Raw genomic sequence first — 12,290 nt, forward strand, 5'->3', positions numbered from 1 at the left:
TTCTTCTTTGGTAAATTGTCTCTTCCTATCTTTTGGTCATTTAGGTATTAGAGACTTAGTGAATACACATACAATTAACTTATGAAGAACCTTTTATTTTGTTGAATTCTTATGCTAGAGTACATTTCCTGGCTCTCTGGATTCAATGATTACTCTGTTTTTACGCCAGTCCTACCCTATTGTAATTACGGTTGTTTTAAGTTTTACTGTTTTTGCTTCCCATATCCCTAATTATGATTTTTTTAATTTTATTTATTTATTTATTGAAGGGGGTGAGGGGCAGAGAGAGAGGGAGAGGGAGAGAAGTAGGCTCCACACTGTCAGCATGGAACCTAATGCAGGGCTCAAACTCACGAACCATGAGTTCATGAAATCAAGAGTCGAAATCAAGACTCAGATGCTTAAGCAACTGAGCCACTTAGGTGCCCCACTGTCTTTTTTATACTCCAAATATTCTTTGATGGTCTTCCAGATGTATTTTTTGAGTTGTCAAGTTTTAAGAAAAAATGCTATTGCAATTTCATTACAATTGCAATAAACTTATGAATTATTTTGAAGAAACACTGACATCACTATTAATATTCAGATTTTCTACCCAGGAAGATCTAAATCTTAATTCCAATATTCCTTTAGTTCTGTCTTTATGTTTTTCCTCAGGTGTGTCACCCCCCCACACCCATCTCATTCTTATCCTTCAGTGTCTTAACTTTGTTGCTACGTGAATAGATCTTCAGTTACTGCGTTTTCCTCTACTTCCTTGCCTTCCAATCTGAGATGGTGGCTTATATAAAACTATAGAACTAGCTCTCATGAAGGATGAAGCTGAAGCAGAAAGAAGTTCCATAGTAAAGGAAGTGGCCAGTAATTCTTAACTGAAAATGCAAAGAAGCCAAGAGGTGTTTTGGGACAAAATACTAGAACATGGCAATAGAAGGAATGACCTTTCCGAGAGATGCACAAAAGAGGGGGAAGAAATAACACCAAACGTGAAAACCTATGCATCTTTTAGAAATCCAAAATTTTTCAAGAGCTTTTGGGTAATGATAAGGGATGAAAGGAAAGGAAAACAAGGGATATTACCAATAAAGTATATTTGGATAATTATGTAAGAGATATTAGGACTATATCCTAATACAGTTGATAATATAGGTGATAAAACTGGTTCAGAGGCAAAATACATGAGTGTTAGAAAATTTAAATATCCAGAAACCTATGAATATGTGATAAATTCCTAAATTAACATAAGGACTATTTCTCTGAAATTTGAGAAATTAAAAAAGTATTTCTCTAACCTTTGATATAACCAAAACAACCAGTTGATAAGGTAACATGACAGAAAACACAAGTATTCATGTGTATATACCACATGAATTTGAAATAGTTAAGGAAGAGAGAACACTGGCTTAAGACAGACATGTGCTTTTAGACCAGCATTGCCCAATAAAACATTCTGTGTTGATGGAAATATTCTTTATCTGTTCTGATGTAAATCCCATTAGCCACATGGAGTTATTGGGCACTTTAAATGTGGCTAGTGTAACTGAAGAGCTGAATTTTAATTTTATTAAAAAATTTTTAATTTTGAAATTATTTTAGACTCACATAGAAGTAGCCACCATATTATACAGAATAGGAATGTAGCTTTCAGAAATTCTAAGACTTTAAAAGAAAAGCATGACAAAAACAGACACAAAGACCAATGGAATAGAATAGACACTCCAGAACTGGACCCACAAAAGTATGGTCAACTCATCTTTGACAAAGCAGGAAAGAACATCCAACGGAAAAAAGACAGTCTCTTTAACAAATGGTGCTGGGAGAACTGGACAGCAACATTCAGAAGAATGAAACTAGATCACTTTCTTACACCACTCACAAAAATAAACTCAAAATGGATACAGGACCTGAATGTGAGACAGGAAACCATCAAAACCCTAGAGGACAAAGCAGGAAAAAACCTCTCTGACCTCAGCTGCACCAATTTCTTACTTGACATATCTCCAAAGGCAAGGGAATTAAAAGCAAAAATGAACTACTGGGACCTCATGAAGATAAAAAGCTTCTGCACTGCAAAGGAAACAATCAACAAAACTAAAAGGTAACCAACGGAATGGGAAAAGATATTTGCAAATGACACAGGGCTAGTATCCAAAAATCTATAGTATCCAAATAGTATCCAAAATCTATAAAGAACTCACCAAACTCCACACTCAAAAAACAAATAATCCAGTGAAGAAATGGGCAGAAAACATGAATAGACACTTCTCTAAAGAAGATATCCAGATGGCCAACAGGCATGTGAAAAGATGCTCAACGTCACTCCTCATCAGGGAAATACAAATCAAAACCACACTGAGATACCACCTCACGCCAGTCAGAGTGGCTAAAATGAACAAATCAGGAGACTATAGATGCTGGAGAGGATGTGGAGAAACGGGAACCCTCTTGCACTGTTGGTGGGAATGCAAACTGGTGCAGCTGCTCTGGAAATCAGTGTGGAGGTTCCTCAAAAAATTAAAAATAGATCTACCCTGTGACCCAGCAATAGCACTGCTAGGAATTTACCTAAGGGACACAGGAGTGCTGATGCACAGGGGCACTTGTACCTGAATATTTATAGCAGCACTTCCAACAAGAGCCAAATTACAGAAAGAACCTATATGTCCATCAACTGATGAATGGATAAAGAAATTGTGGTTTATATACACAATGGAATACTACTTGGCAATGAGAAAGAATGAAATATGGCCTTTTGTAGCAACAAAAGGATGGAACTGGAGAGTGTTATGCTAAGTGAAATAAGTCATACAGAGAAAGACAGATACCATATGTTTTCACTCTTATGTGGATCCTGAGAAACTTTACAGAAGACCATGGGGGAGGGGAAGGAAAAAAAGAAGGGGGACAGAGGGAGCCAAATCATAAGAGCCTCTTAAAAACTGAGAATAAACTGAGGGTTGATGGAGGGTGGGGGAGACGGGAAAGTGGGTGATGGGCATTGAGGAGGGCACCTGTTGGGATGAGCACTGGGTATTGTATGAAACCAATTTGACAATAAATTTCATATTAAAAAAATAAAAGAAAAGCATGAAGAAAAAAATATATGGCAAAAAGGAAGATTGATAGGTTTTAAAAATGCAATTTGATGAAGTTGCCATAGGTAATTTCACTGAGAAAAAAAGTGGGAAGAAGAGTTAAAGAACTAATTGCAAATTTAGTTCTCTAAGTTAAAGTTTGGAAGGGAAGTAATTGGAAGAGGGAGGAAGCATATAACAAAGCCAAACCCCAAGGGGTGGCACCAATTTGAATGAGAAGTTTACAGTCTAAAATGATTTGAGTTTTTTTTTTTTTTTATATAAAATGCTAAAGAAACCAAGGTTACTTCCCTGGTATTTAGTTCAGATCTGTGGGTGTCAAATTCTGCCCTTTTATTCAGACCACGATTAACTGATGCCCAATTGTTCAGCTGGAATCCTAGACATGGAATCTAATCCAACCAGTCTCAATCAGAGAGATCATAATCTTTGTAATTCAGAACCCCCATGCTATCTTATGTCTCTAAGTGAAAGTCAGGCTACATGGGTTTGAATCCCCACCCTGCCACTAACGGCCTTACATAAGCTGGTTAATTTTTGTCAGCTGTTTCACCCTCAAAACAGAGATAATAACAGTACCCATAACATGAGGCCTAAGTGAACATGTCAAATGCTTAGAACAACGCCTAAGACAAAAGAAATGCTCCATCACTGTTAGCTGTTGTTGGTATAGTTAGTTCACTCATCAAACATTTCCTACTCTGAGTGAGGCCCAGAATAATTCATTACAGTGGCCCTGAGTGTACTTACTGTTTGAGGGCAATGAGAAAATCAAGCACAGTGGGAATCAGGAGCAATAGGGTTGGGCTTCTGTTTTCCCCCATTTGCTCTCACAATTAATACCTTTTCTTGTCAGAAAAGGTAGAAAATGTTCTTAAGCAAAAAACATAATTACCCATAACACCATTCAGAAATAACCAGTTAATATTTTTATGGATAGATATACCGACATTTTATGAAAATTTATAAATGTGTATTTTGTACAAAAATTTGACAATACTATGTACTTTAAAACTTACTTCAAGTTAGCAATATCTCATGAATATATTCCATGTCAAAACAGATCTAGATCATTTTAATGGATATATAATATTCTACCATATGGATATAATAATTTAGATATCTACCACTGCTATACTTTTGGGTTTTTTATTATTTTTTGTCTTAAATAAATAACGACATTCTATACATACACTTTACATAGTTGTCTATTCTTTTTAAAAAAATTTTTTAGGGGCGCCTGGGTGGCGCAGTCGGTTAAGCGTCCGACTTCAGCTCAGGTCACGATCTTGCGGTCCGTGAGTTCGAGCCCCGCGTCGGGCTCTGGGCTGATGGCTCAGAGCCTGGAGCCTGCTTCCGAGTCTGTGTCTCCCTCTCTCTCTGCCCCTCCCCAGTTCATGCTCTGTCTCTGTCTCAAAAATAAATAAACATTAAAAAATAAATAAATAAATAAATAAAAATAAAAAAATAAAAAAAAATTTTTTAAACACTTATTTATTTTTGAGAAACACAGAGAGAGTGCAAGTGGGGGAGGGGCGGAGAGCAAGGGAGAGACACAAAATCCAAAGCAGGCTACAGGCTCTGAGCTTTCAGCACAGAACCCAACCCAGGGCTTGAACTCATGAGCTATGAGATCATGACCTGCACTGAAGTCAGATGCTTAACTGACTGAGCCACCCAGGTGTCCTCCTTTTTTTTAATGTTTATTTATTTTTGAGAGAGAGAGAGAGCATGAGCGGGGCAGAGAGAGAGAGAGAGAGAGACAGAATCTGAAGCAGGCTCCAGGCTCTGACCTGTCAGCACAGAGCCTGATGAGGGGCTTGAACCCACAAATTGTGAGATCATGACCTGAGGCAAAGTAGGATGCTTGACCAACTGAACCATCCAGGCACCCCTATTTTCTTAAGATATATTCTAAGTAGCAGAATGCCAAGTCAAAAGCAGTGTTGTGTATGTATGTGTACACATCTTAAAGATTCTTAGATATACAAGGTCAATTTTTCCTCCAGAAAAATGACAAATTAATACTTCCAATATCAGGGTAGGATTGGACCCATTTCCCCATGTTCTCCTTGAGAGACATCACTCCTTTAAATCTTTGCTAACTTGACAGATGAAAAAATGGAAGCGCATTGTTTTAAATTGTGCCTGAACACTCTTTTATTTACCTCATAGACATTCTGTATTTTGTGTTCATTTGTGAAGCCTTTCTTTATGCCTTCTTGTCTATTTTGAAAGAGAGCATCCAAATTAGACTGAAGAGTCAGGCAAGACTTCCCAAATAAGGGAAGGATGTACCTAGTTTTGAAGGATCAACGAAAATTAGACAAAAAGGAAAGAAGAATACTCTAGACAAAGGAAAACATATTTGTGAAAGCTCAGAGGCCTAACAGGGCACAGTTGAGTTTGGAACTACAAGTAGTTCCAGCTGATTTCACTGGGGGGGGGAGTGTGCAGACAAGCAAGAGGGGAGGAAACCAGAAGAGCAGCAGGAACTAGACCATGGACTGGTTTGTGTGATAAATTAAGAGCCTGAACTTAATTCTGAAAATCATAAGTAAAAGACCTTTTAGGCTGGGGAGTAACAGGATCAAATTTATATTTTAGAAAGATCATTCTAGCAGCTGAATGGAGACATGGAAATCAATTAGGAAACTATTGTAATAATCCATGCAAGAAGTGGTGAGAACCAAAACCAAGTAGGTGGCAGTAGTTAACAAAGAGGAGGGCAGTGATTAGATAGTCAAAGAAGAAGAATTCACAGAAGAGGAGGAGGAGAAAATGAGAGGGAGGAATCTTGTGTTTAAGGCTTGGGTTTTAGGGGACTAGTGTTGCTACTCCCAACACAGACTTTTTGCTTTTGTTTTAAGGGAGGGTGACCATAGAAAAATAGAGTGTTTTTCTGAATGTGTTGCGTGAAGAGGTACCCGTGGCATATGTAAGTGGCGAATGTGCTGACATGTGAATAAAAAAATCTGGAGGACAGCAGAAAGAACTGGGTTGGCAATGCAGTCCTGAGAGGTTACTCAGGGTGAGTGCATACAGTGAGAAAAGTTCTGGGCTGAGGACAGAACTGGGATCACTGGCACTTCTGGGTTAAACAGAGGAACAGAATTTTTAGAGGAAACATAAGAAGGAAGAGCCAATAAGTAACACAGAAACCAGGAGAAAGCAGTCTCACGGAGGCTGAAGGAGAGACTCAAAATGGAGGTCACTCGTATTGGATGCTGCTGAGACGTGAAAGCAAAACAAAAATTACCCACTGGATTTGCCAATGTGAAGATCACTGGTAACCTTAGCAAGTGGGATTTCAAAGAAATTCCAGACTATGGGATAGTCCCAAAGACAATGTATGCACAAGAGTGATAAATACAAACACCTGTCAACATAAGTCCAAAAAAACTCTTTCAATTAGTAAAAAGTTCTAAATGATAAGAAAGCATTGTATCATAGTTTTGAATTTTTTCTTTAAAAAAATGTTTATTTATTTTGGGGGGCGGTACAGAGAGAGAGGGAGAGATTCCAAGAAAGCTCTGCACTGTCAGCACAGAGCCAGACATAGGGCTTGATTTCATGAACCATGAGATCATGACCTGAGCCAAAATCAAATCAAGGGTTGGATGCTTAACCAACTGAGTCACCCAGGCACCCATGAATGTTTTGTCTTAATAGCACATGAAATGAGTGTTTCAAACAATCTTTGACTCGAAATATACAGCACAATTTTTCAGTCTGAACATCTGTTGTATCGAAAGTAGAGAACAGAATACAGATGTCTCAGGAACTTAGTTAATTATTCTGCATATTTACATTGATTCCACCTCAGGTCTTGCTGTGTCTGTGTGTTGCTCACCCACCTCCCAAGCCTTTTGTCTCTCCTGGTTCTTTAGTACCAACAAACTGCCTAAGTGGTTCATATCCAATTTCAGAGTTCATTCAGCACTTATTATTTCTTCCACTTTAAGTGGTTTACAATTAGTCTCACAAGTACCTTCCAGTGGCTCCATGTATTCCTCCATAGAAAACTGCTATATGGCTATTTCTGATGAAGTGGATTTGTTGTGAAACAAAGGTACAGAAGCTGCAGACAAAAGTTAGGAGGGAGAGAACTGGATTTTGAAAGATAAGAGCTTACAATGAAGAAGGGATTAAACTAGACCTTATATTCAAAAAGGAATTCTATAAAGGCACAGAGATATCAAAAGGCCTTGTGTGTTTGGAGAATTATAATGAGTTTGACATTGCCGAAATTAAAAATGTACAGCATAGATTTTCAGTTTTAAGGTATCCTCTAACCAGTAAGAATAAAAACAGGAATGTAAATTCCATATTCAAAGACCCTGACTCCTGTAACCCCAAATCACTACATTTGAAGATAGAAAACAGAAGCAGGAATGATTAGTAAATGACTTAGCAGAGTAGGGGAGGAAGGCATACTAATGTCAAGCAAACCAATTCACCCTGAACAACACAAAAAAGGTCTAGGTTTAGAAATGGGCTAGGATAGGGGCGCCTGGGTGGCTCCCTTGGTTAAACATCCGACTTTGGCTCAGGTCATGACCTCACGGTTCGTGAGTTTGAGCCCCGGGTCAGGCTCTGTGCTGGCAGCTAGGAGCCTGAAGCCTGCTACGGATTGTTTCCCTCTCTATCTACCCCTCCCTGGCTTGCACTCTGTCTGTCTCTCAAAAATAAACAAACATAAAAAAAAATTAAAAAAAAAGAAAAAAGAAATGGGCTGCACATAGGGGGACTGTTTGAAAGTCCACAAAGGAATAGACCTTCCCAGTCTCACTCCACAAACTCATAAAATCACCCCTTCACCCTTTGGAAGAGAGAACGTTTATTTGCTGGTGAAAAAAAACTTGAACCAGGAAAGCACCAACCTCAGGGGCAGACAGAGAGGATGGTAAAGGACTGGAATTTGAGTAAGTCTACATTCTGAATAAGCCCACTTTCCCCTGCCCAAGTCTAGGTCCCTAGAAACCAGGCCGATTACCTCTACCTCCTATCCACCAATGTGGATTAAAGAATCCTTTACTAGAGATTAGAAATCCCATCTAACCACATCACATTACAGTGAAGTCTACTAATTGACAAATGTTACCCACAGAGAGCTTCCTCTCAGCTTTCTGGAGCCTCACTCTCATTTTAAATCAACTTTACTGATGTGTAATTTACATACAATAAAAATATACATATTAAGTGTACAATAAGATTTAACAAGGACCATGTAACCACTGCCGTAAAAAAAGACAAAACGTTTATGCCATCCTAAAAGTATCCCTGTGCCAATCATTTCCCCTGATCTGCAGTATCTGACAATCACTGATCTGATTCTAGGTCTTCATACAAATGTAATCATGCAATACACATACTTTTTAGTTTGGTTTCTCTCACTTAACATAATGGTTTTGAGATTCAGGCATGTTACCGCATGCATCAGTTGTATATTCCTTTTTACTGCTTAGTAGATATTTTACTATATGAATGTATCAAAATTTGTCTTCTCTACTCACCAGTTGATGGACATTTGAGTCATTTCTGGTTTGGGTTAGCATGAATTAAAGCTGCTACGAACATTCAAGTAAAGTCTTTGTGGATATACATTCATTTTTTCTGGGTAATTAACAGTGGAATTACTGAGTCATGACAAGTGCACATTTAATTTTATTTATTTTTTTTATTTATTTTTATTTTTAAATTTTTTTAATATATGAAATTTACTGTCAAATTGGTTTCCATACAACACCCAGTGCTCATCCCAAAAGGTGCCCTCCTCAATACCCATCACCCACCCTGCCCTCCCTCCCACCCCCCATCTACCCTCAGTTTGTTCTCAGTTTTTAACAGTCTCTTATGCTTTGGCTCTCTCCCACTCTAACCTCTGCACATTTAATTTTATATAAGCATGTAGAACTGTTTCCCAAAGTGGTTCTACCATTTCACATTTTCATCAGCAATACTTGGGAGCTGTACTGTCTCTATATCCTTTTGGATACTTATCGGTTACTTTACTTTTATCCATTTTAGTGGATATGAAGTGGTATCTCACTATGGATTTAATTTGCATTTCTCTGGTGACTAATGATATTGAGCATTTTTTCATATGCTTATTAACAATTTAGATATATATTCTTTTATGAAGTGTTTATTCAACTCTTTTAGGTTGTCTTTGATTATTGAGTTCTAGAAGTACATTTGTATATTTTAGCTATGAGTATTATCTTCTGGTCTTTGGCTTTCAGTTTCTTAGCAGAAGCTTTTGAAAAGGAGGTCTTAATCCTACTAATTTCTAATAATCTGATGAATCAATTTCTCTTTTGTAGTTAATAGGTTGAGTTTGAAGATCACCCAGTAGCCATTTGTTCAAAAGACTATCCTGTCCCCACCAAAGCCTATCCCCATGTTGGAGTCTTTGTTGAAAAATAGTCATACACATAGGTTTATTTCTGGATTCTCTCTCTTGTCTTTATATACTCCAATTCCATTTTGTCTTAATTATTATACTTTGAAAAACCTCACAGATGAACCCCATATCCTAGAAATATTGAAAAAACTAAGAAAAAGCTAGGTATGTCATGAATGCATAAAATATATGTAGATAGTCTACTTTATCATTTGCTACCATAAAATATATGCAAATCAATTAAGAAAAGTTAAAATTTATCAAAACATACACAAACACAAACCATACATGGCACCATTCCCAGTCAAGAAAAACATAAACAAAAGTAAAGATGCAATATTAAATCATAACTGCATAAAATTAACTACAGTACATACTGTACTACTGTAATAATTTTGTAGCCATCTCCTGTTGCTATTGCCATGAGCTCAAGTGTTACAAGCATTTACTTGAAAGGCCATATGACACTAATCATCTCTATGAAAGTAGTTCTTCTCTCCAGTAAATTGCATACTGTAGTAAAAAGTGACTGCTATTAGTAGTTAAGTTTTTGGAGAATCAAAAGTTACACTCAGATTTTCAACTGCATGGAGGGTTGGTGCCCCTAACTCCCATGTGGTTTCTAGGGTCAACCGTAGTAATGTAAATCCTCATTTTTTTTTCTTTTTCAAAATTGTTTTGGCTATTCTAGGTCCTTTGTACTTTCATATCAATTTTGGAATCAACTAGCCAATCTTCACAAAGAAAACCTGCTAGGATTCTGATTGAAATTTCATTGACTCTAAATCTCCATGTGTTGACAACAGAGATCTTAATATCAAGTCTCCAATCTATATAATCCATGAACACAACACAGCTCTCCATTGATTTTAGATGCTCTTTAATTTCCTTCAGCAATGTTTATGGGCCTTTTATTAAATTTATTCCCAAGTATTTCATATTTTTGATGCTAATGCAAATGATACTATTATTTTAATTTCATTTTCCATTTGTTTATTGCTGGTAGGTAGAAACATAGTTGATTTATGTATATTGATCTTGTCACTTGCCACTTCATTAAATCCATTTATTACAGTATTTCTTGGGTAAATACCCTGGGATGCTCTATGTAGACAATCATGTTGTCTGACAAGAGAGATTGTTTTATTTTTTCCTTTACAATATATACTGTCTTACTGCCTACTATATTGGCTAGGATCTCTAGAACAATATTGAATAGAAGTGGTTGGTTCAGAAATCCTTGCCTTATACCTGATCTTAGGGAAAAGTATACTATCTTTCACCTATTAAGTATGATAGCTGCAGATTTTTTGATAGGTATTCTATCAGATTGAGAAAGTTCTCTTCCAATTTGTTGAGTTTTTAAAAAATCTCACATGGTTATTTAATTTTGGCAAATACTCATTATTCTGCATTTATTGAGATGATCATAATTTTTACCTTTTATTTTGTTAATGTGATGAAAAACGGGCAAGAGAACTGAAATTTATATTAGGAAGGCAAGACCTGATGTTTAAAATAAATGAATAACAAATTTGCAATATATGCATTTATAAATATGGAGGCAAATAATGAAAGAAATAGTTGAGAACAAATCCACAGTGGTTATCTCTGAGGAGTGGGCCAACTTGAGAGTAGAAACTAATATTTAAGTCTTTTAAGTGCTGATACTTTAATATGAGAAATAATATATAATATTTGATAATAAATTTTTAAAATTACAAATGAGTTTTAGAGAGATGTGAACATGAGGTGGGTGAGGTGAGTGTGTGTAAGGGTACAGGGGAGATGAATGCAGCTTCAGGCATGGTGGTTTGGGTGGAGTATCCAGAAGACATTTCTCATGCAGAAGGATATACTTGGCAGTGAAGAGACAGGAGTTGAAATAAAGATTTGGGATAAGCACCAGACTTTGTGGTTTTAAAGCCACAACATGGACAACACTGACCAGGCACCCATGGAGTAAAGGGTCAAAGGCAAAACTCTGAGGAAGGCTGCCACATACAGGGGGAGGAAAAAGATGCAAGGAGACAGAGAATGAATTTTTAGAGGGCAGGAAGAAAACCAGCCCAGAAAACACAGAAGTCAAGGGAGAAAAGTATTTCATTCTTTCAACATGCTGAATTACAAAGATTTTGCGTGCAAAGCTTCTCTTTTATAGGTGTTTCTCCCTAATTTCATGGAAAAATCTGGGACATTAAAACCTTAAACAAAATAAATGTAATGATGGAAAACAGAGATTGGTGTTACACATATTTTTTTATGTTGCTATTTATGTGTTCTATTTCAGGAAACATCTGCAGCTGAGAGTATGAGGTACAGAACTTCCACTGCTTATCCCAACTGCTGAAAGGGTTCAGGAAGAAAATGATCAACAGAAATCACAGACACAAAAGAAAATTGGCTAATATAGCCACGTCATTTAGATGGGACACGTGAAGATGCAAAAGGGAAAAAAATTATAGAAAAATACCTACAAACTTTTTATTTAACAGAATACACAAGGTGCGATGATTCAGAAGTAATGAGTCATTTAGAAATAATAAAACTATCAGTCTGCCTAGAAAACACAGGCACTATTTGGTGGATGACTCAGTATGGAAACTGATCCCAAGAGAACAATTTAGAGGAATACAAAAACATATACCATTGAACTACTTGGAAGATAAAAAAAGGAGACCTGAATATTTTATGTTATGTTCACTTCAAAAATAGGTGAGAAAGTAAATTAGGAAATCTCTTAGAAGGCAAGATTTTTCTGATGCTCCAAGAAACTGAATACATGAATA

At 36.8% G+C, this 12,290-nt stretch overlaps 1 protein-coding gene across 5 annotated transcripts in view; it reads right to left on the reverse strand.

Annotated features, from left to right (window-relative positions):
- Positions 1–12,290, reverse strand: part of PPP2R3A (protein phosphatase 2 regulatory subunit B''alpha) — a 210,769-nt gene that overhangs the window by 166,931 nt on the left and 31,548 nt on the right. The window lies entirely within an intron of this gene.

The sequence above is a fragment of the Panthera uncia genome, chromosome C2, assembly GCF_023721935.1.
Source record: "Panthera uncia isolate 11264 chromosome C2, Puncia_PCG_1.0, whole genome shotgun sequence".
NCBI classification, from domain to species: domain Eukaryota; kingdom Metazoa; phylum Chordata; class Mammalia; order Carnivora; family Felidae; genus Panthera; species Panthera uncia.